Here is a 26,970-nt window from a genome sequence, read left to right as displayed (position 1 = left end):
AGCCCAGTAGGCTGGGAACTTTAAGGAACTTCAGCTTCCCTAACCCCCTGGGTGTCAAAACAGTCCCAAAGCCCCTCCCTGCGATAAGCAGCCAGCCATTCATTTCCCCCATTCAGCACTACAGGAAAACTGGCTGACCCACCATTGCTATGGAAAGCCAGGGAGCAGCCCCGCCCACAGTAACCACACAGAGGCTTCTCCCTGCATGGCTAACCAGCCCATACCCAGAGGGTGCCTCCTGAGCACGGAGGACCAAAACAATGGAGACTGGAGCATAGTCTAGAAGGCACAAAGGGGCTTTGTTCTCACAGTGAACAGGCACTGCTTGCCTGCATCCCCCACCAGTGCCGTAGGCTATCCCGAGGGCCACCCTGCCCATGAATGGTCAGGGGATTAACCCAGAGGCTGCTCCCTGTGTGCAGTTGCCTGGCACAGGCAGTGGAGACCTGCACAAAATTGGAGAAGCACAAAGGGAATCTGTTTTTGTGGCAGAACACACGCCGCTTGTCTGTGACTCCTGCCAGTGCCCTAGGCTGCCCGCCCATGGCTGCTCAGGGGATTAACCCAGAGGCTACTCACTGTGCACTATTGACTGGCACAGACAGAGGAGACATGTGCAGAGTCCAGGAGGCATGTTGTGGCAGCAAACAGGTGCCTCTGGCCAGCATTCCCCACCACTGCCCTAGATAATCCTGAGGGTCTCTCTACCCCAGCAGCTTGGGAATTTACCCAGGGGATGCTATATGTGTGCAGTTGACTGGCACAAGCAGTGGAGACAGACAATGTGACCAGAAAGTAGGAAGGGACTTTGTTCTACCAGCTGACACACACGCCATCTGCCGGCGACCACTCCCATAGCTATGAAAAGGCAGAAGAACCTTGTTCAGTCCAAAATCCCTCAAACACCAGAGAGAGGGCCTGGTGAGACTGAAATCACCAATCTTCCTGAAAAACAATTCAAAATAAAAGTCATAAGCTGCTGATGGAGCTACAGAGAAATATGCAAGAGCTAAAGGATGAATTCTGGAGGGAGATAACAAACATAAAAAAAACAATGAAAGATTTTAACAGCAGACTGGATGAGGTGGAACAGACTGTTAGTGGAATAGAAATCAGAGAACAGGAATACGAAGAAGCTGAGGCAGGGAGAGAAAAAAGGATCTCTAGGAATGAAAGAATATTTAGAGAGCTGTGTGACCAATCCAAAAGGAACAATATCTGCATTATAGGGGTAACAGAAGAAGAAGAGAGTGAAAAAGGGATAGAAAGTGTCTTTGAAGAAATAATTGCTGAAAACTTCACCAGACTGGGAGCAGAAATAGTCTCTCAGACCATGGAAGCCTACAGATCTCCAAACGGAAGGGACCCAAGGAGGAAAACACCAAGACATATAATAGTTAAAATGGCAAAGATCAAACAAAGGACCGAGTACTAAAGGCAGACAGAGAGAGAAAAAAGGTCACCTACAAAGGAAAACCCATCAGGCTATCATCAGACTTATCAAAAGAAACCCTACAGGCCAGAAGAGAATGGTGTGATATGTTTAATGCAATGAAACAGAAGGGTCTTAAACCAAGAATACTGTATCCAGCATGATTATCATTTAAATATGAAGGAGGGTTTAAACAATTCCCAGACAAGCAAAAGTTGAGGGAATTTGCCTCCCACAAACCACTTCTACAGGATATTTTAAAGGGAATGCTCTAGGAGGCGAAGCCAAGATGGTGGCATGAGTAGAGCAGTGGAAATCTCCTCCCAAAACCACACATATGTATGAAAATATAACAAAGACAACTCTTCCTAGAATAGAGACCAGAGGACACAGGACAACATCCAGACCACATCCACACCTGCGAGAACACAGTGCCTTGTGAAGGGGGTAAGATATAAGCCTCAGCCCCGCGAGACCTGAGCGCCCCTCCCCCAACTCCCGGTGGGAGGAGAGGAGACAGAGCGAGGAGGGAAAGGGATCCCAGGACTGCTGAACACCCAGCCCCAGCCATCCGGACCAGAGCGCAGACACAGTGCATACGCGGGGCCCTGGATACTAGGGAAACAAGGCAGCAGGACCAGTGAGCGGGTGCCCGAGGCCAATGCCAGAGAACAAACAAACGGGAGCAGCCATTTTTATTTTTTTTTCTGTTTTTTTTGGAGAGATCTTTCTGGAAGTCTTGAAGGGACAGGGACCCCAATACAAGGGAAACAGGGCAGCAAGACTGGTGAGTGGGTGCCTGAGGCTGGTGCCTGAGGACAAAGAAAATCGAGTGGTATTTTTTTTTAATTATATATTTAATTTTTGTTGTTGTTGTTGTTGTTGTTTTGGTTTGGTGAGTGCTTTATGGAAGTCTTAAAGGGACAGGATGGGACACTTAGTCCACAGGCAGGGGATCTGGGGATCTCTGGGCACTCTAACCCCCTGGGCAGCAGGGAGCATGGAGACCCCTTACGGAGATAAATAGCCTCCCGGCTGCTCCCTCTCCAAAGGGGCTCCACCATTTTGGAGCAGGAGCCTGAGCCAGGCCACGCCCACAGCAACAGCGGAGATAAACTCCATAGCAGCCGGGCAGGAAGCAGAAGCCCTGTCTGTGGCAGCTGCGCAGCACAAGCCACTAGAGGTCGCTGTTCTCTCAGGAGAGGAGGGCCACAAACCAACAAGAAGGGAAGCTCTTCCAGCTGTCACTTGTCCCAGCTCTGCAAACTATTTCTATCACCATGGAAAGGCAAAACTACAGGCAGACAAAGATCACAGAGTCAACACCTGAGAAGGAGATAGACCTAACCAGTCTTCCTGAAAAAGAATTCAAAATAAAAATCATGAACATGCTGACGGAGATGCAGAGAAAAATGCAAGAGCAACAGGATGAAGTCCGGAGGGAGATCACAGATGCCAGGAAAGAGATTACAGAAGTGAAACAAACTCTGGAAGGATTTATCTGCAGAATGGATAAAATGCAAGAGGCCATTGAAGGAATAGAAACCAGAGAACATAAATGCATAGAAGCTGACATAGAGAGAGATAAAAGGAGCTCCAGGAACGAAACAATACTAAGAGAACAGTGTGACCAATCCAAGAGGAACAATATCCATATTATAGGGGTACCAGAAGAAGAAGAGAGAGAAAAAGGGATAGAAAGTGTCTTTGAAGAAATAATTGCTGAAAATTTCCCCAAACTGGGGGAAGAAATAATCGAACAAACCACAGAAATACACAGAACTCCCAACAGAAAGGACCCAAGGAGGACAAACCAAGACACATAATAATTAAAATGGCAAGGATCAAGGACAAGGAAAGTTTTAAAGGCAGCTAGAAAAAAAAAGGTCACCTATAAAAGAAAACCCATCAGGCTATCATCAGACTTCTCGACAGAAACCCTACAGGCCAGAAGAGAATGGCATAATATATTTAATACAATGAAACAGAAGGGCCTTGAACCAAGGACACTGTATCCAGCACGACTATCATTTAAATATGACGGTGGGATTAAACAATTCTCAGACAAGCAAAAGCTGAGGGAATTTGCTTCCCACAAACCACCTCTACAGGGCATCTTAAAGGGACTGCTCTAGATGGGAGCACTCCTAAAAAGAGCACAGAACAAACCACCAAACATATGAAGAAAGGAGGAGGAGGAATAAGAAGGGAGAGAAGAAAAGAATCTCCAGACAGTGTATATAACAGCTCAATAAGCGAGCTAAGTTAGGCAGTAAGATACTAAAGAGGCTAACCTTGAACCTTTGGTAAACACGAATTTAAAGCCTGCAATGGCAATAAGTACATATCTTTCAATAGTCACCCTAAATGTAAATGGGCTGAATGCACCAATCAAAAGACACAGAGTAATAGAATGGATAAAAAAGCAAGACCCATCTATATGCTGCTTACAAGAAACTCACCTCAAACCCATAGACATGCACAGATTAAAAGTCAAGGGATGGAAAAACATATTTCAGGCAAACAACAGCGAGAAGAAAGCAGGGGTTGCAGTACTAATATCAGACAAAATAGACTTCAAAACAAAGAAAGTAACAAGACATAAAGAAGGACACTACATAATGATAAAGGGCTCAGTCCAACAAGAGGATATAACCATTCCAAGTATATATGCACGCAACACAGGAGCACCAGCATATGTGAAACAAATACTAACAGAACTAAAGGGGGAAATAGACTGCAATGCATTCATTTTAGGAGACTTCAACACACCACTCACCCCAAAGGATAGATCCACCAGACAGAAAATAAGTAAGGACACGGAGGCACTGAACAACACAGTAGAACAGATGGACCTAATAGACATCTATAGAACTCTACATCCAAAAGCAACAGGATATACATTCTTCTCAAGAGCACATGGAACATTCTCCAGAATAGACCACATACTACCCCACAAAAAGAGCCTCAGTAAACTCCAAAATATTGAAATTCTACCAACCAATTTTTCAGACCACAAAGGTATAAAACTAGAAATAAATTTTACAAAGAAAACAAAAAGGCTCACAAACACATGGAGGCTTAACAACATGCTTCTAAATAATCAATAGATCAACGAACAAATCAAAATAGAGATCAAGGAATACATAGAAACAAATGAGAACAACAACACAAAGCCGCAACTTCTGTGGGACTCAGCGAAAGCAGTCTTAAAAGGAAAGTATATAGCGATCCAGGCACACTTGAAGAAGCAAGAACAATCCCAAATGAATAGTCTAACATCACAATCATCGAAACTGGAAAAAGAAGAACAAATTAGGCCTAAAGTCAGCAGAAGAAGGGATATAATAAAGATCAGAGAAGAAATAAACAAAATTGAGAAGAATAAAACAATAGCAAAAATCAACGAAACCAAGAACTGGTTATTTGAGAAAATAAACAAAATACATCAGCCTCTAACCAAACTTATTAAGGGAAAAAGAGAATCAACACAAATCAACAGAATCAGAAATGAGAATGGAAAAATCATGACAGACTCCACAGGAATACAAAGAATTATTAAAGACTACTATGAAAACCTATATGCCAACAAGCTGGGAAACCTAGAAGAAACGGACAACTTCCTAGAAGAATACAACCTTCCAAGACTGAACAAGGAAGAAACACAAAAGTTCAACAAACCAATTACGAGCAAAGAAATTGAAACGGTAATCAAAAAACTGCCAAAGAACAAAACCCCCGGGCCGGACGATTTTACCTCGGAATTTTATCAGACACACAGAGAAGACATAATACCCATTCTCCTTAAAGATTTCCAAAAAAATAGAAGAGGAGGGAATACTCCCAAACTCATTCTGTGAAGCCAACATCACCCTAATTCCAAAACCAGGCAACAACTCCACCAAAAAAGAAAATTACAGACCAATATCTCTGATGAAGGCAGATGCAAAAATAATCAATAAAATATTAGCAAACTGAATTCAACAGTATATCAAAAGGATCATACACCATGACCAAGTGGGATTCATCCCAGGGATGCAAGGATGGTACAACATTCGAAAATCCATCAACATCATCCACCACATCAACAAAAAGAAAGACAAAAACCACATGATCATCCCCGTAGATGCTGAAAAAGCATTTGACAAAATTCAACATCCATTCATGATAAAAACGCTCAGCAAAATGGGAATAGAGGGCAAGTACCTCAACATAATGAAGGCCATATAGGATAAACCCACGGCCAACATTATACTGAACAGCGAGAAGCTGAAAGCATTTCCTCTGAGATCGGGAACTAGACAGGGATGCCTACTCTCCCCACTGTTGTTTAACATAGTACTGGAGGTCCTAGCCACGGCAATCAAACAAAACAAAGAAATACAAGGAATCCAGATTGGTAAAGAAGAACTTAAACTGTCACTATTTGCAGATGATATGATATTGTACATAAAAAACCCTAAAGCTCCACTCCAAAACTACTAAGACTGATATCAGAATACAGCAAAGTTGCAGGATACAAAATTAACACACAGAAATCTTTAGCTTTCCTATACACTAACAATGAACCAATAGAAAGAGAAATCAGGAAAATAATTCCACTCACAATTGCATCAAAAAGGATAAAATACCTAGGAATAAACCTAACCAAAGAAGTGAAAGACCTATACCCTGAAAACTAGAAGTCACTCTTAAGAGAAATTAAAGGGGACACTAATAAATGGAAACTCATCCCATGCTCATGGCTAGGAAGAATTAATATCATCAAATTGGCCATCCTGCCCAAAGCAATATACAGATTTGATGCAATCCCTATCAAATTACCAGCAACATTCTTCAATGAACTGGAACAAATAATTCAAAAATTCATATGGAAACACCAAAGACCATGAATAGCCAAAACAATCCTGAGAAAGAAGAATAAAGTAGAGGGGATCTCACTCCCCAACTTCAAGCTCTACTACAAAGCCACAGTAATCAAGACAGTTTGGTACTGGCACAAGAACAGAGCTACAGACCAGTGGAACAGACTAGAGAATCCAGACATTAACCCAAACATATATGGTTAATTAATATATGATAAAGTAGCCACAGACATACAATGGGGAACTGGCAGTCTCTTCAACAGATGGTGCTGGAAAAACTGGACAGCTACATGTAAGAGAATGAAACTGGACCATTGTCTAACCCTATACACAAAAGTAATTTCAAAATGGATCAAAGACCTGAATGTAAGTCATGAAACCATTAAACTCTTGGAAAAAAACATAGGCAAAAACCTCTTAGACATAAACATGAGTGACTTCTTCTTGAACATATCTCCCCGGGCCAGGAAAACAACAGCAAAAATAAACAAGTGGGACTATATTAAGCTGAAAAGCTTCTGTACAGCAAAAGACACCATCAATAGAACAGAAAGGAACCCTACAGTATGGGAGAATATATTTGAAAATGACAGATCCGATAAAGGCTTGAAGTCCAAAATATATAAAGAGCTCACCCACCTCAACAAACTAAAAACAAACAATCCACTTAAAAAATGGGCAGAGGAACTGAACAGACAGTTCTCCAAAAAAGAAATACAGATGGCCAACAGACACATGAAAAGATGTTCCACAACGCTAATTAACAGATAAATGAAAATTGAAACTACAATGAGACCTCACCTCACACCAGTAAGGATGGCTGCCATCCAAAAGACAAACAACAACAAATGTTGGCGAGGCTGTGGAGAAAGGGGAACCCTCCTACACTGCTGGTGGGAATGTAAGTTAGTTCAACCATTGTGGAAAGCAGTATGGAGGTTCCTCAAAATGCTCAAAATGAACTTACCATTTGACCCAGGAATTCCACTCGTAGGAATTAACCCTAAGAATGCAGCACTCAAGTTTGAAAAAGACAGATGCACCCCTGTGTTTATTGCTGCACTATTTACAATAGCCAAGAATTGGATGCAACCCAAGTGTCCATCAGTTGATGATTGGATAAAGAAAATGTGGTACATATACACAATGGAATATTACTCAGCCATAAGAAGAAAACAAATCCTACCATTTGCAGCAACATGGATGGAGCTAGAGGGTATTGTGCTCAGTGAAATAAGCCAAGTGGAGAAAGAGAAATACCAAATGATTTCACTCATCTGTGGAGTATAAGTAAAAAGGAAAAACTGAAAGAAGAAAACAGCAGCAGAATCACAGAACCCAAGAATGGACTAACAGGTACCAAAGGGAAAGGGACTGGGGAGGATGGGTGGGTCGGGAGGGATAAGGGGAGGGGAGAAGAAAGGGGGTATTAAGATTAGCATGCATAAAGGTGGGGTGGGAGAAAGCGGAGGGCTGTACAACACAGAGAAGACAAGTAGTGATTCTACAGCATTTTGCTATGCTGATGGACAGTGACTGTAAAGGGGTTTATAGAGAGACCTGGTATAGGGGAGAGCCTAGTAAACATAATATTCTTCATATAATTGTAGATTAATGATAACAAAAAAAAAGAAAGGGGTATTACTCCCTGATAGGATAAAACTAACTGTAAATCAACGATTAATGTATGCTTTAAATATCCTTAATTTTGATCATTTAAAGGGTGTCAGATGATCAGCTATGGAAGTAAATTTTTCTGATAATATTCCTTTCTCTTAAAAAAAAAATCAGTTCCTGTGTGGTGACCTCCAATAAGTTCTTCACAATGGTATAAAGGGCATATCAAAGTGTGGGCAAACAGTCTGTTTGTGTTTTTACAGAGGATCAAAGCCCAATTTGGCTACCCGGAAAACGAAATAAGATACGATATGAAGAAGAAGTTCCAACATCAACATACTCTGGAAGTGTCATTCCAGAAGATGATCATCAAAAAATGTCAACAAAGATCCTGGCACTGTTGCAGTTGTAGCTGCATTCATCCCACTGGTTCCTGGAATTGCCATTGGAATGAAGGGGGAGGTATCTAAGCTGGCCTGTGCATACAGTAAAATAACAAATTTGACTGGATCTATACTGTTGGAACTCAACCAAGAATTAGGAGAAGTGCAAGTTGCAGCGCTCCAAAATCTTGTGACTATAGACTATCTACTGTTAACAGAACATATGGGATGTGAACAGTTCCCAGGAATGTGTTATTTTAAATTGTCTGATTTTTCTCAAGCTATTCAAATTCAGTTAGACAATATCCATCATATCATAGATAAGTTTTCACAAATGCTTAGGGTGCCTAACTGGTTTTCTTGGTTTTACTGGAGATGGCTGGTAATTGTAGGTCTGCTTTGGTTATGTAACTATATTCCTATTATATTAATGTGTGCACAATTTAATTAGTAGTTTAAAACCTATACATGCTTAAGTTTCTCTACAAGAAGATATGTCAAACAAATAACCAATCTTTCCATGTTTTCTTCCATCTGCTACTTCTATAGCTTTTCTTCTTCCTTCCTAATTACAACCCTTAAATAGAATTCGTGCCTCATATCGAATTTCGAGTATCATAATTCTTCCAAGTGGTAAGGATACCTCAAGACAAATGTTGGGCATAAAAGCCACAGGGCATAAATCTGCAAAGAAGTAAAAAGCTAATCTTTTCAAACAATATGGCTTCTCTCTCTCTTACACTTTACATTTCCCTGTATGGCCCCGGAAAGTGACTGGTTAGCCAGAGATGGGTAAGATTCCTCAAGGGAGGAACAACCTAAGACAGGCACAGTCGCAGGGGGGTCATCAGGTGAGAACTTAGGGATCAACAGAGGTGAGGCTTAGACCCTCACCCCCCCTTGTTTTGAGAGAAATCTTCCGCATCCGTGGATGTTTTGTTGCCCTTGTCTAGCTTGGATTAATACTTAGCCTATAGGCACACACCTGATCATCTACATTTGCTCTCTTACAGCACTAAACTATGTTTTCTACCTTTATCTTGCATCTACCTACCACTTCAGCATTTTATTAAAAATAATAATAATAATAATAATAATAAGGGAGAAATGTGGGATTCACATATAAATCAAATATAAAAATCAAACGAATATTCATATCTGACCTGATTGTTTGTAGTTCATAATGCATGATCAAAACTGAAAGTTTCTGTGATGACTGCCCTTGTACTGTTCACCATGTAAGAACTTATTCACTATGTAAGAATTTGTTCACCATGTAAGAACTTGTTCATTGTGCTTCAGAAGATCAGAGACTGGTGAGAATTAGGCTTGGGGTGGATTAATGATTGTGCATTGAGTCCCCTGTACAGAATTTTATTGTTGTTAACTGTTAACAACCATTTGATCAATAAATATGAGAGATGCCCTCTCAAAAAAATATATAAATAAAAAAAAAATAAAGGGAACGCTCTAGATGGAAGCACTCCTAAGGCTAATTAGATGTAACCAAAGAAAATAAGATCACAGCAAGGAAGCAGAACAACCAAATTCTAACTAAAGGCAAAAAATAAAATCAGATATTCATAAAAGCAGTCAAAAGAAACACAAAAGAGTACAGAATAAAACACCTAACACACAAATAATGGAGGAGGAAGAATAAGAAGGGAGAGAAATAAAGAATCATTAAACTTTGTTTGTAAAACCTTAATAAGAGAGTTAAGTTAGATGGTTAGATAGTAAAGAAGCTACCTTTGAACCTTTGGTAACCATGAATCCAAAGACTGCAATGGCAATAATTACATATCTTTTGATAATCACCCTAAATGTAAATGGACTGAATGCACCAATCAAAAGACACAAAGTAATAGAATGGATAAAAAAGCAAAACCCATCTATATGTTGCTTACAAGAAAGTCACCTCAAAACCATAGATATACATAGACTAAAAGTGAAGGAATGGAAAAAATATTTCATGCAAACAATAGGGAGAAAAAAACAGGTGTTGCAGCACTAATATAAGACAAAATAGACTTCAAAACAAAGAAAGTAACAAGAGATAAAGAAGGACACTACATAATGAGAAAGGGCTCAGTCCAACAAGAGGAATTAACCATTATAAATATATATGCACCCAAGACAGGAGCACCAACATATGTGAAACAAATACTAACAGAATTAAAGTGGGAAGTTGAATGCAATACATTTATTCTAGGAGACTTCAACATGCCACTCACTCCAAAGTACAGATCCAGCAGACAAAAAATGAGTGAGGACACGGAGGCACTGAACAACACACTAGAACAGATGGACCTAACAGACATCTACAGAATTCTACACCCAAAAGAAGCAGGATACGCTTCTTCTCAAGTACACATGGAACATTTTCCAGAATAGACCACACACTAGACCACAAAAAGAGCCTCAAATATTCAAAAAGATTGAAACTGAACCAACCAACTTGTCAAATTACAAAGGTATAAAACTAGAAATTAATCATACAAAGAAAACAAAACGGCTCACCAACACATGGAAGCTTAACAAAATGCTCCTAAATAATCAATGGATTAATGATCAAATTAAAACAGAGATCAAGCAATATATGGAGAAAAATAGCAGCAACAGAACAAAGCCCCAACTTCTGTGGGATGCAGTGAAGGAAGTTCTAAGAAGAAAGTATATAGCAATCCATTTAAAGAAGGAAGAACAATCCCAATTGAATAGTCTAAAGTCAGAATTATTGAAACTAGAAAAAGAAGAAAAAGTGCCCAAAGTCAGCAGAAGTAGGGACATAATAAAGATCAGAGAAGAAATAAATAAAATTGAGAACAATAAAACGATAGAAAAAAATCAATGAAACCAAAAGGTGGTTCTTTGAGAAAATAAAGAAAATAGATAACCCCTATCCAGACTTGTTAAGAGAAAAAGAGAATCTACACACATAAACAGAATCAGAAATCAGAAAGGAAAAATCACCTCAGACCCCACAGAAATACAATGAATTATTAGAGAATACTATGAAAATCTATATGCCCACAAAATAGATAACCAAGAAGAAATGGACCACTTTCTAGAAAAATACAATCTTCCAAGACTTACCCAGGAAAACACAGAAAATCTAAACAGACTAATTGCCAACAATGAAATTGAAGTGGTAATCAAAAAGCTACCCAAGAACAAAACTGCTGGGCCAGATGGATTCACCACTAAATTTTATCAGACATATAGAGAAGACATAATACCCATTCTCTTTAAAGTTTTCTGAAAAATAGAAGAGGAGGGAATACTTCCAAACTCATTCTATGAAGCCAGCATCACTCTAACATGAAAACCAGGCAAAGACACCACAAAACAAACAAAATTACAGATCAATATCCCTGATGAACAAAGATGGAAAAATACTCAATAAAATATTAGCAAACCGAATTTAAAAATACATCAAGAGGATCATACATCATGATCATATGGGATTCATCTCAGGGATGCAAGTATGTTACAACATTTAAAAATCCATCAACATTGTCCACCACATCAACAAAAAGAAGGACAAAAAAACACCTGATCATCTCCATAGATGCAGAAAAATCACTCAACAAAATTCAACATCCATTCATGATTTCATGATAAAAACTCTCAACAAAATGAGTATAGAGGGCAAGTACCTCAATATAATAATGGCCATATGTGACAAACCCATAGACAACATCATACTTAATGGTGAGAAGCTGAAAGCTTTTCACCTAAGTATGGGAACAAGACAGGAATGTCACTCTCCCCACTGTTATTCAACATAGTACTGGAGGTCCTAGCTATGGTAATCAGGGAAAACAAAGAAGTAAAAGGTATTTAGATTGGTAAGGAAGAAGCCAAACTGTCACTGTTTGCAGATGGCATGATATTGTATGTAAAAAACCCCAAAGACTACACTCCAAAACTACTAGAACTAATATCTGAATTCAGAAAAGTTGCAGGATACAAAATTAATACACAGAAATCTGTTGCTTTCCTATACACTAATGATGAACTAGCAGAAAGAGAAATCAGAAAAACAATTCCATTCACAATTGCTTCAAAATGAATAAAATACCTAGGAATAAACCTAACCAAGGAAGGGAAAGACCTATACTCTGAAAACTACAAGACACTCTTAAGAGAAATTAAAAAGGACACTAACAAATGGAAACTCATCCATGCTCTTGGCTAGGAAGAATTAAAATTGTCAAAATTGTCATCCTAACTAAAGCAATCTACAGATTCAATGCAATCCCTACCTAAATACCAACAGCATTCTTCAACGAACTGAAACAAATACTTCTTAAATTCATATAGAACCACAAAAGACATCAAATAGAAAAGGCAATCCTGAGAAGGAAGGATAAAGCAGGGGGATCTCACTTCCCAACTTTAAGCTATACTACAAAGCCACAGTAATCAAGACACTTTGGTACTGGCACTAGAGCAAACCCATGGACCAATGTAACAGAACATAGTCCAGATATTACCCAAACATATATGGTCAATTAATATAAGATAAAGGAGCCATGGACATACAATGGGAAATGACAGCCTCTTCAACAGCTGGTGTTGGCAAAACTGGACAGCTACCTGTAAGAGAATGAAACTGGATCATTGTCTAACCTAATACACAAAAGTAAATTCGAAATGGATCAAAGACCTGAATGTAAGTCATGAAACCATAAAACTCTTAGAAAAAAGCATAGGCAAAAATCTCTTGGACATATACATGAGCAAATTCTTCATGAACATATCTCCCCAGACAAGGGAAACAAAAGCAGAAATGAAGAAGTAGGACTAGATCAAGCTGAAAAGCTTCTGTACAGCAAAGGACACCATCAATAGAACTAAAGGCACCCTAGAGTATGGGAGAATATATTCATAAATGATCCGATAAAGGGTTGACATCCAAAATATATAAAGAGCTCACACACCTCAACAAATAAAAATAAAATAATCCAATTAAAAAGTGGGCACAGGATCTGAACAGACACTTCTCCAAAGAAATTCAGATGGCAAATAGACACATGAAAAATGCTCCATATCACTGATCATCAGAGAAATGCAAATTAAAACCAAAATGAGATATCACCTCACACCAGTAAGGATGGCCACCATTCAAAAGACAAACAGAAACAAATGTTGGTGAGAATGTGGAGAAAGGGGAACTCTCCAACACTGCTGGTGAGAATGTAAATTAGTTCAACCATTGTAGAAAGCAGTATGGAGGTTCCTCAGAAAAATCTAAAAAGAAATACTATTTGACCCAGGAATTCCACTCCTAGGAATTCCCCTGAAGAATGCAGGAGCCCAGTTTGAAAAAGACATATGCACCCCTATGTTTTTTGCAGCACTATTTACAAAAGCCAAGAAATGGAAGCAACCTTAGTGTCCATCAGTAGATGAATGGATAAAGATGTCGTACATATACACAATGGAATATTATTCACCCATAAGAAGAAAAGAAATCCTACCATTTGCAACAACATGGATGGAGCTAGAGGGTATTATGCTCAGTGAAATAAGTCAGGCAGAGAAAGACAAGTACTGAATGATTTCACTCATCTGTGGAGTCTAAGAACAAAGAAAAACACTGAAGGAACAAAACAACAGCAAACTCACAGAACCCAAGAATGGACTAACAGTTACCAAAGGGAAAGGGACTGGGGAGGATGCGTGGGAAGGGAGGGATAAGATGAAAAAAGTGGTCATTATGATTAGCACACAAAATGTATTGGGGGGGCAGGGGGAGGGCTATACAACACAGAGAATACAAGTAGTGATTCTATAGCATCTTACTGTGCTGATGGACAGTGTCTGCAATGGGGCATGTGGGGGGGACTTGAAGATTGGGGGAGTCTAGTAAACATAATGTTGCTCATGTAATTATAGATAAATGATACCAAAAAAAAGTTTAAACTTTATTAACATAAGTGACTAGATTACATCCAAATCTACAATACGCTTCACATGATGCATCTTCACTGAAGACTTCCTTGATTCCCTTAAGTGGACATAACCTCTTCTTTTCTGAAATTTCTTAACATTAAGAAAAAAACTTAATTTTTAGATAGTTGTAGATTTGCATACAGTTCTAAAATAAAATACAGAGAGATTCTGTGTATGCTTTATCCAGTTTCCCACAATGGTAACATCTTGTTTAGCTGTAGTAGAGTATCACAACCAAGAAGTTGATATTGAGAAAATCCATCAGCCTTATTCAGATTTTACAAGTTTTAAAAACATGCAATTATGTTTTATGTGTATATTTAGTTCAATGTAACTTTATCATGTGTGGGTTTGTGTGACCACCCCCCCAGTCAAGATACAGGATAGTTAGCTCACAGGGATTCCTCACGCTATCGACAGCCACCTGACTCCCTCCCTAACCTTATCCCCAGTCTCTAACCCCTGATATCACTCATCTATTTTACATCTTTATAATTTTGTAAAGAATGGCATCTATCAATGGCATTTCACTTTTTGGAGTTTCACTTTTTCACTTAACATAATTCTGCTGAGATCAATGCAAATTGTGTCACTAGTTCATTCTTTTTTTATTACTGTGTAGTATCCCATGGTTCATATATACCAGTTTGTTTAACTATTCACCCAGTTGCAGGGCATTTAGGTTATTTACAACTTTTGACTATGATGAATAAAGCTACTATAACATTTGTGTGTGGGTGTGTAGGTCTCTGTGTGAATGTAAGTGTTCATTTCGCTGTGGTTAATGGACTATTGTACATTAGTGGTCATATGACACATGTTTAAAGAAACTGCTGTGTTCTATTCAGATGGCCTCTTATCAGTTTTTAAACCGCTCAGTAGATATGCTTTATAGACATGTGTGAATATATCTGATTTCAACAATTAGACTGTAAACTCCGTGGGAATAGGGAACATGACTGATTCATTTTTATAAACTTCAGAGTTCATTTATTAAATATTTATGGGATATGCTCAATAAAGTTTTATTAAATAAAGATTGAAAATAGTAAAAAAAAAAGCAAGCAAACATGTAATATATGTAAAATGAAAAAGGAATTACTTTGAGTAGAAAAAATTTAACAGTATTGCCTTCATCAATCTTTGGCTCTAATTTCTCTAATTCTGGACTTTACCACAGTATCTACAAGTATATTATGTTGGTTCACATAAAATCTTGTTCTCCACATCCATATGGTACACAATCAGACACAGACTAAAGACATGGTTTATGTGATGATACTCTCCTTATGCATGATTTTATTTCCTGATATATAATATATTGAATAGTTTTCTAACCCATCTATTCAATTTATACCCATACTTGTGAAATGGATTCCAATATAATGATATACTCCATTAATATTTTTTCGTCTTAATTTTTATAACCATGACCCTATAATTTCTCTGTCCTAAAATAATTTTTATTATACAACTCTCAAGGTGCAGTGAAAGACAGAGGCCTGAGAAATGTGATTCCATCTCCCTTATTGAAGTTGACTTGTTAATCAGTATCTCTTTGGCATAGTCATATTCAGCTCTAATAAATACCACCTTCAATCACTGTAAGCTCTGTCTGGCAAATACCCTTTACTCCCATGTTTCTCTCTTGCTTCACCATCCTTTGACACTGTACCACAACCTTGATAAAATCCATATCTCCACCTACCCTTTTCCTATACCATGCAGTTGAACACATTTGGAGAAAAAAATACACAAATACTCTGAGAGATCTAACTTCAAATTCACAATCACAGTCCTCCAGTGGGCCCTTAATGCTTCCCCACCATCATACTTTAGGGAAAGATTTCAGTTTGAAGGTGCAGGGAAGTCCGAGTGGAAAGAATTTATGAAAGTGACAATAGCAGGGAATGGCAGCTGCCTTGCATGCAGCAGAGAGCCAGGAATAACAGAGGGAGGAAAGGGAAGCTTGTTGAACTCTGGCTCAGCATAGGGCAAATCTCTTGCCAACTCCTAAAGCCATGGTCATCTGATATCCAGGATCCATGGGAATCTTCCCAGTGTGGGAACTAAGTCCCTACCATGCCAGGATTTGGAGGAGCCACAACACTGGATGGAGTCAGATTATGTTCTGGGAACTTCCCAAAGACAGAGAAAGGAGATTTTCAGGTAGGCTACTAAGAGCACAACTGCACAGCTGCAGTCCTGTCTGGGTCACCCAGGTGATGGGAACTTATAAGCCCGAATCAGAGCTCTAGGCAGCCCCTCCTTACTTGTCTGAAGTAGACAGAGACAGAGTGGAGACTTGAGCTTAAGTCTGGAGAATAGAATGAAATAGAAAAGTCACAATGACATTTACCACTGGGAGAGCACAGAGACAACATATAATAAATTGAGCAGGAAGAAGTCTTTATTTAAGGCAAAATGGTGCACACCAAAAGCAAGGGGAAAGTGGCCAAACTCAGAGAGGAATCGCCCTTCAGGGTTTAGAGCTTCTGGTTTTACAGGGCTTTTTGGGTAGGAGTCATCATAAGGCATGATGTATACAGGTGATTCATAGTTCCTATAGTGCTGTTTAGGTGACTGTGTTGGTCCAGATATCATCATTCTTTATCCACATAGGTTTACCTACACTTCAGAAGTCTATCTCCTGTCCTGGTTACAAAGTTACTTAATTGATTAAGGCATTGGAGGAAGAGGAAGAACAGCATATAGATTACGGTAAAGAATAAACTGGGCCTCTTTTGCAGGCTAAGTTTTCCAATGGCATGATCTAATTGGTACAATGAAGACATGGGCTGCACTCTTATACTTTTCTGTATCTGTGGAATTTCCACCTGGGGAATATCCAGACATTCCAAGTAACTCCTGGCCTTTGAAACTTCAACTAATTAACTAATTAACTCTGTGAGTCCTTTCTGACTCTCTGGTTTTATCTGCTTAACTCTTTGTGTCCCTTTCAGTGAGCTTTACTGGCTTTAGTCTCACTCCACACCACTCATGTCTGTCTTTCTCCCTAACAATATGATGCTTCTCTGTTCACCCTCCCACTGTCCTAGATGTCTATTTTGCAACTTTTCCTCTACTCAACTCCCCTAACATCTCCTTATACATCCCCATTCTCCACTGATGACATTGCATACCTCCTTCAGTGAACCTGAAGCATAGAAACTCTCCACCACCTCTTCTCACCAGCTACTGCACCTGCACACTTGACCTGCCCACCTATTGTCTTAGGTACCCTGATTGAAAGTGAATCCCTACACCTGAGCATTAGATCCTATCTTCTCTCACTTAAGGAATTCATTCCAGTCACACATCTGTTCATCTCCTACAAAGTCAACTTTGTCTTATTTCCTCTATTTTAAAACAAAAACCAAAAAAATCATCTTGACTCCATTTTCTCCACCAGTAGTTCCTCCAAGACTTAGCAAGAACACTTCTTGAAAAAGTCAGTCTATATTTACTATCTCCTGTATCTTCTATTATTCCTTAAACACATTTCAATCAAATTTTGAACCCATAATTTCAATAAAACTTCTCTTTGCAAGGACATTTATAGTCTCCATATTGTTAAATCTAATGGTAAATTCCCACCTTAGGTCTTATCAGTAGAATTTGGTACAGTTGTTCTCCCTAAGCCCCTTTCATAAACCACCTTCTGTCTTCCAGGGTACTGAAGATTGCTGACCACCTGCTGCTGTCAGACTGTACCCACAAGCTGGTCTTATTTTCTGCCTGCTATGCTTGTCCTTCACCTCTTCATATTGGGTTACTCCAGGGCTAAGACCTTGTTCCTCTTCATTGGTGATCCCATTAGTGTTAAGTTTTAAATACCATCTGCATGATGATGTTTGCGAGAAAGAAATTCCTTCTATCCAGTGAGGTTCTTTTAGCTGGTCTATGAATAAAACTGACATGAGGCAGATTAGCAGGAGAAAAAAAAATCAAAATATAATTACATATGCAAGAGAAAGCACAGACATTGGTCGCAAAGACAGAAAGAATGAGGTATATATATATATATATATGTCATCCTGAACCAAGGAGAAAGGGGCAGAGGGTCTCTGACCACAAAGGAAAAGGGAAGTGACTCACAGGAATATGAAAAAAGTAGGTGTTTGGTAAGCAAAATACTTTATGGGACACACAGAAACAGTGGAGCGCAGATGCAAGTTTTATCAAGTTTTGTCACCTTCCTTCCTTTCTACTACCCCTAATTTATATGCAGCTGTCTATGGTGATGGTTCTCCTCCTGGGTCAGTTGCTGTATCTAAATTCTTGATATGCAGTTGTGGGGCTGGGAGTCAAAGTATTTTTGAATCTTTTGGGCCTTTATGGTTTTCAGCTAAAAATAATCTGCTTGCCAAAGTGCTATATCTTGGGGTGGCCTGCCATTGATCCCTACAATGACATTTCAAGATTTTTATTTTCACCTCAGACCTCTCTCCCAAAATCCAGACTCAGATGTCCAATTGTCTATTGGTTCTTCATTCAGACATGTAATAACCATGTAAAACACAACATGTCTTGTCTCCAAATGTGTTATAGCCACTGTCTGCTCCATCTCAGTCAATGCCATTCTTTCAGTTACTCAGGAACAAAAATCTTGATATACTTTTGACTCCTCTCATTCTCTTACATCCTACATTTAAAATTTGCTTGTATATTAATATTCTCCAAAGCTTTGCCTAAACTCAAGCTCACTTGCCAAATGTTTGTAAATTAGTCTTTTGTTTCCTTTAGAAAATCATACCATGTGCTACATTTTCCATTATCTGAATCTCCATAACTCCAGAGACATTGGCTTCAATTGTTCAGTAGTCATTTTAATTATTCTTGTTACCATGTGTGGGTAAAATTGTAATATTTCCAGAATCTCTCACCTGGCCTTATTACATCTCCATATCAATAGCTGTTTCCAAGGAGTAGAGAGAAGTAGTCTATCTCCATATCAATAGGTGATTATAAGAGTGAACAGGGCATATCTGAACTGCGGAGTTTGGTTGGTGTCCCTTTTTGGCAGCTGGGTCATGAGAGACATGGGCGAACAACAGTGGACGACTACTTGTAAGCAATAAATGTGTTTCCCTCACTTTATTTTTCCCTCTGACTGATTTCAGTTTCAAAGGCATTTTGCCCCAGGTTGGGAAAGTATTTTCCACTGGAGTTACATCTGGTGGTAGTTGGCAGGAACTCTGAACCCAGATACTCTCTTTATGTGTGTGACCCTTGGGTGGCATGCCCCTAGTGATGGTAGGAAAATACTCAGAACCACACTGTGGATGGTGGGGAGGCCCCAGTGGCTGCAGTGGTGGAGGGTGCTTATTCACCCAGGAGCCCCCTATCTGTGGGGTATCCAACTGGGGAGCTCCTAATGGGGAATTGGTCTAGGGTAAAGCACCTCCCAGAGGGGTGGGGCTTTCCCCAAATTGGGGAAGGGTGAAAACATTGGAAGCTGTGGAATTAGCTCTCCATGAGATACAAGGCTGCTTACAGGCCCTGAGTGGCCATGTAGCAGCCGGAATTGTGGGATGTTTGTTTCTTAAGATAGCGGAAAGTGTTATCAAGGGGAGAGATACACTTTGGCACCTCTTGGAGGAGCTAAGCGCTGACTTGTGGTATACCTTGAAGAAAGAAAGTTACTTATTGAGAACACAGGTCGTGCTCCTGGAAGACATGCTAGCAGCCAGGGAGGAGAATTTGCATTGCAGGAGGCCGTGGGAGGGATAAGAAGGAGTGGTGCATTCAGGCTCAGGGATACTAGAGATGTCAGGAGGAGGGTGTCTGCCTGAGGGCAGAGCTGTTGCTGAGTCCACCACCCAAGGCACCAGCCTCTCCCAAATTAAAAACCCACCTGATTGTAATTTAAAAAATAAAAACACAACAACTGCAGGCTCCTCAGGGGGAACAGCAGACCCCTACCTAGGAGCACTTCCTGCTCAGCCCCTATACACAGGATGAGCTTGTCGACATGAGCATCCGGTATTGTCAGAAGCTGTCGGAACCCCTGTCTACATGGATTTTGCATCTCTGGGATATGGGGTTGAAAACATTGTTATGTCGGGTTCTGAAATTGTTAGACCAGCTTCCCTGACAACTTACCCTTCCCTCTGGTAGTGGTGGCAAAGTGCCCATCACACCTCAGGGAATCAAGCACTACTGGGTTGACTGACAACAGCCATCAATGCAGAATGGCCTAATGGGGGTGATTTGCCATACTTACCTATTGGTAGGAAAACGTATGCAGTGCTCCAGCAGGTGTTACAAGAGCTGGGCATGAAAAATACTATTTATAATATGGACATCCAGAGCCCTGATGAAGAGTTGTTCACCACAGGAATGAGAAATCTGCTGCTCCATACAGCTCTCCCATCTTTCTTTGGGTCCATAGTAACTATTCTTGCCCCACACAAAGCACCACCCATAAGTAAGGTTACTCATAGTTTAGCACTCAATGGGCTGAGCTGTGGGCAGTATGGCTCATTATCACCCAGGAACCCTCCTCTACAGTTGTCTGCACTGACAGCTGGGCCATCTATCAGGGCTTAACCCTGTGGTTACAGACATGGTACCATGGCAACTGGATGGTTGGTCATCAGCCCCTTAGGGGAAAGCATTTTGGCAAGACCTATGGGCTTCTGGTCAGACTAAGACTGTTACCATATATCATGTGACTGGCCATTTGCCTTTGGCATCCCCAGGGAATGATGAAGCAGACACACTGACCCAGGTGCATTGGCTAGAAGGAAAGCTTGTCTCTGATGTAGCCCAATGGCTGCATAAGCATTTGTTGCACGTGGGTCAAAAGACAATGTGGGATGTAGCCCATTAATGGGACTTGCTGGTGACCTTTCCCAATGCCCCTTGTCACTTGGCAGATAGACTATATTGATCCTCTGCCCATATAAGAAGGATATTGGGATGCAATGACTTGTGGACACTCAGCTACTGGGCTGTTGGTTGCCATTTCTGCATGTTGTGCTGGTCGGCAAATGATCACAAGGGGCCTAGAGCATCTCTTTGCAGCCTATTCCGGTAGGAGGTAATTGAGAGCAATTAAGGAACCCATTTTACTGGACAAGCGTTACAAGAATGGTTGCTGCAATTAGGAATAAATTAGAAGTTTCATGTACCATATGACCATACCAGGGCAGGCATGATAGAGTGGTACAATGGTTTGTTGAAATCTGGCCTGAAAACAGACACCAAGCCTATGGGGCTGGTCAGTTCACTTATGGATAGTGCTAGGGCATTTAAATGAGAAGCCCCTAAAAGAAGTCTTGAGCCCTGTGGACATGCTAACACACATTGCTGCCTCACCCATACAATGGCAATTGCAAACCAAACAGCTGTTACTGAAGCCAGGATGTGGCTAGGAGAGCAACATCCTGCTGCCAGCCCCAACTGTGTTAAAGTCTAGAGACTCTGTTTAGTGGACATGGCCCTGAACATTTGGACACATAGAAGCAGTGCTAGCTGACCCTTCTGGCACCTTGGAGAAGAGGTCTGGAAGCTCTCCTCCTGTGTGTTTCTGGAGTAACACAGAGTGGCCCCTAAAGATCATGGTAGTGTAAACAAAATGTCCAGGAAGTAAGAGCATCTTCTGGGGAAGTTTTGTTTTATCTTTATGGCTAATGCATATACCCCCCATAGCCCTATATACTGACCCATCTGTAACTCCCACAGAGAGCAGGGTGAAAGTCTATTACACTAGACCAGTAAGAGATCTCATTCCTGCCACTGTTCTATCACAGAACCACTTTCTGTCATGCATCCTACCTGATGGACAAGCCTTGCCTATGCTGGTGTCTTAAAACATGTATCTTATTACTCTTAAGGTTATTTTCTTCTGCAGTCCCAGTAGCCTGGACCCATCTCCTGGCTTTAGCTGCCACGTGATGATTGCTCTGAACTCCCCACCCATTTAGCTACTGGTGCCTGTGGAATGCACAAGATATGTACTTAATCTGCATAGGACTTTTAACCGAGCTGAATAATCTGGCTTGTGGATTATCATGATTTTATTGCTGTTATCTTTGTATGTTAATAATCTGGTAACATTGCTCCAATTCTTGCACCAGGGCCATTTTGGAAGCTGGAGAGTGAGTCATTTGTGAGGCCAGATTTCTGGAGCGGTTAGTTCTGGTTAAAACTGCAATATTCACAGAATCTCTTGCTTGGCCTTAGTGGATCTCCATATCAATAGGTGTTTCCAAGAGGTGGAGAGAAATATTCCATCTCCACATCAGTAGGTAATTTCAAGAGGTAGCCAGGGCATATCTGGCCCAGCTAGGTTGGGTGGGGTCCCTTTATGCAGCTGGTCGTGAGAGAAATGGGAAAACAAAAGTGGACAACTGCTTGTAAGCAAAAAATGGTTTCCTTCCACTTTATTTCTCCCTTTGACTGATTTTAATTTTAAACGTAATTTGTCCCAGGCTGGGAACTTATTGCCCCCCACCAGCATTATATATGTTAATAATTAATTCTTATTAGGCAGTAAATATGACATTTTTTAAGACTACAAATTGTTAAGCACTATTTCTAAGAAAAATTTTAATTCATATTTTTAACGTGAATGAAGTGTATTATTTTTGCTTTATTAGATTTGAAAATTCTTTGACTTTAGAAAAGAAAAACCTTTTGGTAATTTGGAAATAATAATATGGCTCTTGAAAATAATTCCAAAATTGTGATACTAAAATTTATTCAGTGGATCTTTAGCACTGAAGATTGAAGCACAGATCATTGAAGGATCGATTAATATGACTTATACACCTAGTACCAAACAAGTTACCAGTTTTGGGATTTCCAAGCAATCCTCATAAGCCAGATTATGATTTATTTCAATTAACTTTTCTTTGTTATGTAACTTTAGGTTCTCTGTAAAAAATTAGCATAGGTGATTAGAAGACTAATAGGAATTAAAAAGTAATTCACAAATACTCAAAAACTTCAGGTGTGTTTCATATACTAGAAAAATATTACTACTACATTTTATGGGGAAGGAAGCATCTGAAACTCTTCCATGCCAGGCCTCCTCCTGCTTGACTCCTAAATTCACTTCTCCCTCCTCACTCAGGAGGAGAGGTTAATCTGATAGGTTAGAAGCAGAGTCCATTTGTGGCCAGATTCTGTCACACACAGGGTCCACCTGAACTGCAGGACCCATCTCCACCCTCTCTTCTTTACCTGCCTGAATTACGCTGGCAGGGCCCAGTCACCAGGCCAGGCTGATATTTCTTTCTCGAAATCACCATGGCTGCTTGGGTACCTGGAGGCAGCTTGGTGAGCTTTGGCCATCCTTTCTCTGAGTAGCACCCTGAAAAACACACTGACTAGGCCTATCCTAAAATTTAGGGGAAATAAGAGAGGCTGGGATTGTATGTCAATTGCAAACTGCATGATGCATTCAGACTTTCTTCAATTTTCCTTCACATTACATTGCTAGCACAATCACTGTTACAGTTTAACACCTTTCAGAGAACATCTGTAGTGTGCACACAACCCTCAGGAATCCTGCAGGGGAATGTGGCAAGTGATAGCATAGAATTCGGTGGTATCTGTACCTGCCTACAATACCATTATAGTAGCAAAACTTCACACCACAACTCTGAAATATATATTTTTGGTGATCACAATGTTAATGCCAAAGTTATTGTCAAAAACACCCTCAGCACTACTTTAGCACCTGCCATGAATATATCAGTTTGAACTCATACCTGAGATAAATTGGAGCTATCATAATGGATTGGTATCATGCAAGAAATTTCTGTAAGCAGGACCTTTACAGAGTTGAGCAGACTCATGAGATAGTTGCATACAATTAAGGTCCTTTATCTAAGCTTCTGTGGATTCTAGGCAAGGGCTGATGCAATCACATTGCCTTGCTCTTCTGACATGTTACTGACCATGGATCCCACAGTTAACACCACAGTAGCATTTTCTCCAGAGCTCTGGACAACTTATTCTATTCCTGTAGAGAAAACATTGGTTCCATCACAAAAGAGCAACAGCATAGCAAACATTATTGAACACATAGCTGCAAACAGTTAAAAAGAGAAATCCAGTGTAAATAGGAATTATTAGAATACTGCCTTTAAAAAAAATGTTGTAAAATAACACAACAAATTTTACCATCTTAATTTTTCCTAAATATAGAGTTTAGTATATTCACATTGCACCAAAAATCTCCAGAACATTTTCATCTTGTAAAGCTGGAAGTTAAAAAACTCTCTATCTGCCTGTTCTCCAGACTTTGGAAATCATTTTCTATTTTCTGTTTCTATGAATTTGATTAGCCTAGATAGCACATACAAGGTTTGAATTTCCCCCAGTCTGTTTCAGATGAAGTTAGTTCCTTTGGGATAGGTTTGGAGCTCTCTGTTCTATGTTCTGAGTCCCACTATCTCAGGACATTTGCTCCCAGGCCTGGGGGTAGTGACAGTGCTACAGTTCCCTCTGAGTGACACCCCTGCTTTAGCAGTAAGGCAGCAGCGGCCATTTTTGGTTTGCTGCCTCCATCCCAGCAGCCCATCTTATGAACGAGCTGGGCACTTACCCTTTGGGATTCGGTATTCTCAGTGTGCTGCACCTTAATAAAACTTCTGCTCTAAGAGGGGGCTGGGGTGAAAGAGAGAACCTTCTTGGCCACACTTGTCTAAAATTTAGCCTATGTAACACTTAGCTAGTGCAGGTTGTGTGATTTGTGTGTGTGTGTGTGTGAGAGAGAAATTCGAGTGTCCTGCCCCTTATAAGAAGACACCATAAGGCTCAAGTGGAAGCTCCGTGTTCTTTCAGGCCCTGCTTGCAGTGGAGTCCCTCACTTTGGGTAAGGAGGGTGCAAGACAGAGCAGTTCGTGGCTTCAGAGCCACAGGCTGTCACTGATTTTACTACACTTGCTTGCATAAGTGTGTCTTTATTTGCCATGTGTCTTCAGGACATTTCCTAGACAATTTAAATGGATGCCTTATAAATAATTTTCATTATTTATGCTTGCTTCACATGGGAGCTGATCCATGGAGCATGTAATGCTGTCATTCCGAAGTGGGGGGTTCAGGTGTTCTTTGAAATTCTCTCTACATTCTGCTGGGTGTTCTTGCACATATTCAGTTAAAGTGCAATCCTGGAGTTATCTGTACATTTTACATCAGATAATTTCAGTTTAAAAACCAAGAAGATATGTGAAAAGTATGGAAAATACCCCTGGTTGGAGTTACAGTCTTCTATGTCTTATTTATTATTATTTTTACCTTATTGTCTGTAGAATGTTCAACCCAATGTCAATTTGCTAGGGTCAAGGGGATGGGTGAAGGGGAAATAACCATTTATTAGGTATATACTTTGTTTTCTGGGTGATGAAAATGCTCTGGGCCTAGATAGGTGTCACAGTTGCATATCATTGTGAATGTATGAAATATCACCGAATTGTATACTTTATAATGGTTCAAAGGTGGATTTTATGTTATATGACTTTTAGCTTAATGATAAAAACACAAATGGCTCTCAAGATGTGGCCATAGTTTATTAGCCCTTTGTTTGTACCATAGGTTTATTTCATACATATTTAATTTCTGCATATTTAAGAGGTAATTATGTTGTTATTATCATTTACATTTGAAACATATTGCATTTAAAATATATTAACTTACATGAAGACTAAAATCATTGTGGAAAATTTTCTATTCATTTAAATAATAATAGTGCAAATTACATATTAGTATTATAGCAACTGTTTTTCATGCTTTACAATGTTAACACACTCATCTTTTCAGCAACCTCATGAGGTACACAGTACCATTAGTTTATGTGCATTTTACTGGTGGGTAAGCTGGGACCTAGGGCAGTGAGCTGACTAGCCTTAGGCCCATAAGTCTGTAGTGGGGTTCAGGGACTTGCATCCAGGCTTTCTGGGTCCAGACTTCAAGCTCTTAACCACCATGCTATGGTGACTCCCTTTTCTGGGTTACAATTTCTTACAAAATGTAACATTTACACTCCCATTTTTGTACCCATATCTTCATTGAAATATTATTACAAAGATGTATTTAAAATTATATACAAGTATTTTATATCTATTTATTGCTGTATAAAACAGCCCATAAATGTAGGGGCTCAGAGCAATGATACTCATTTGATTTTTCTCTCTCATGGTTCTGGGTATTGGCTGGGTGCAGTGAGGTGCTTCTCAGACATGGTTTCCCAGGTGGTTGCAGCCATACTGTGGATGGGACATATCAGGTAATCATCGGAAGGACATACCTGGTGATTGGCAGGAGAAAACTCAAACTTCTAGAGGCTGGAACAACTGGCACTCCTTAGGCATATCTGTGTATCTCTCCTCCAATGGTCTGTTTACCCTGGACACTTTGGGTATGGTACAGGGCTCCATGGTGAGCAGGGAGACCACTCCCTGAGAGAGAATGACAGAGAAAGAACCAGAGACACCCACAGAGACAGAGAGAAAGAGGTGCTGCATCCTGGAACTGAGCCTTGGAAGTTAAGCTGCAGCACTTATACTACATTCTTTTTGTGAGACTGCAACAAGTCTTACTAAAGTTCAAGAAGGGGAAATTATTTGATGGGAGGGTGTCAAAGTATTTTAGTCATGACTCACAGCCATCACATATACAAGCTTTAGAAGGAAATCACAAGAAGTCCCTTAGCTATTGTAAAATTCATTAAATATTGACATTAAAACCACAGTAAAAT

General features: G+C 39.9%; 1 protein-coding gene and 1 long non-coding RNA gene across 2 annotated transcripts in view; one reads left to right on the top strand and one right to left on the bottom strand.

Annotated features, from left to right (window-relative positions):
• The window catches only part of LOC118928678 (UDP-glucuronosyltransferase 2B31-like), a 125,088-nt gene that overhangs the window by 78,635 nt on the left and 19,483 nt on the right, over positions 1-26,970 (bottom strand). The gene's annotated exons all lie outside the window — the stretch shown is intronic.
• Positions 1,738-2,873, top strand: LOC130683791 (uncharacterized). Its single transcript, XR_008997747.1, has 2 exons — positions 1,738-1,879; positions 2,632-2,873. It is a non-coding gene; the product is annotated as an uncharacterized LOC130683791 (long non-coding RNA).

The sequence above is a fragment of the Manis pentadactyla genome, chromosome 5, assembly GCF_030020395.1.
Source record: "Manis pentadactyla isolate mManPen7 chromosome 5, mManPen7.hap1, whole genome shotgun sequence".
Taxonomy (NCBI): Eukaryota; Metazoa; Chordata; class Mammalia; order Pholidota; family Manidae; genus Manis; species Manis pentadactyla.
The sequence above is the reverse complement of the archived record's forward strand: the minus strand, read 5'-3'. Positions and strand labels throughout refer to the sequence as shown.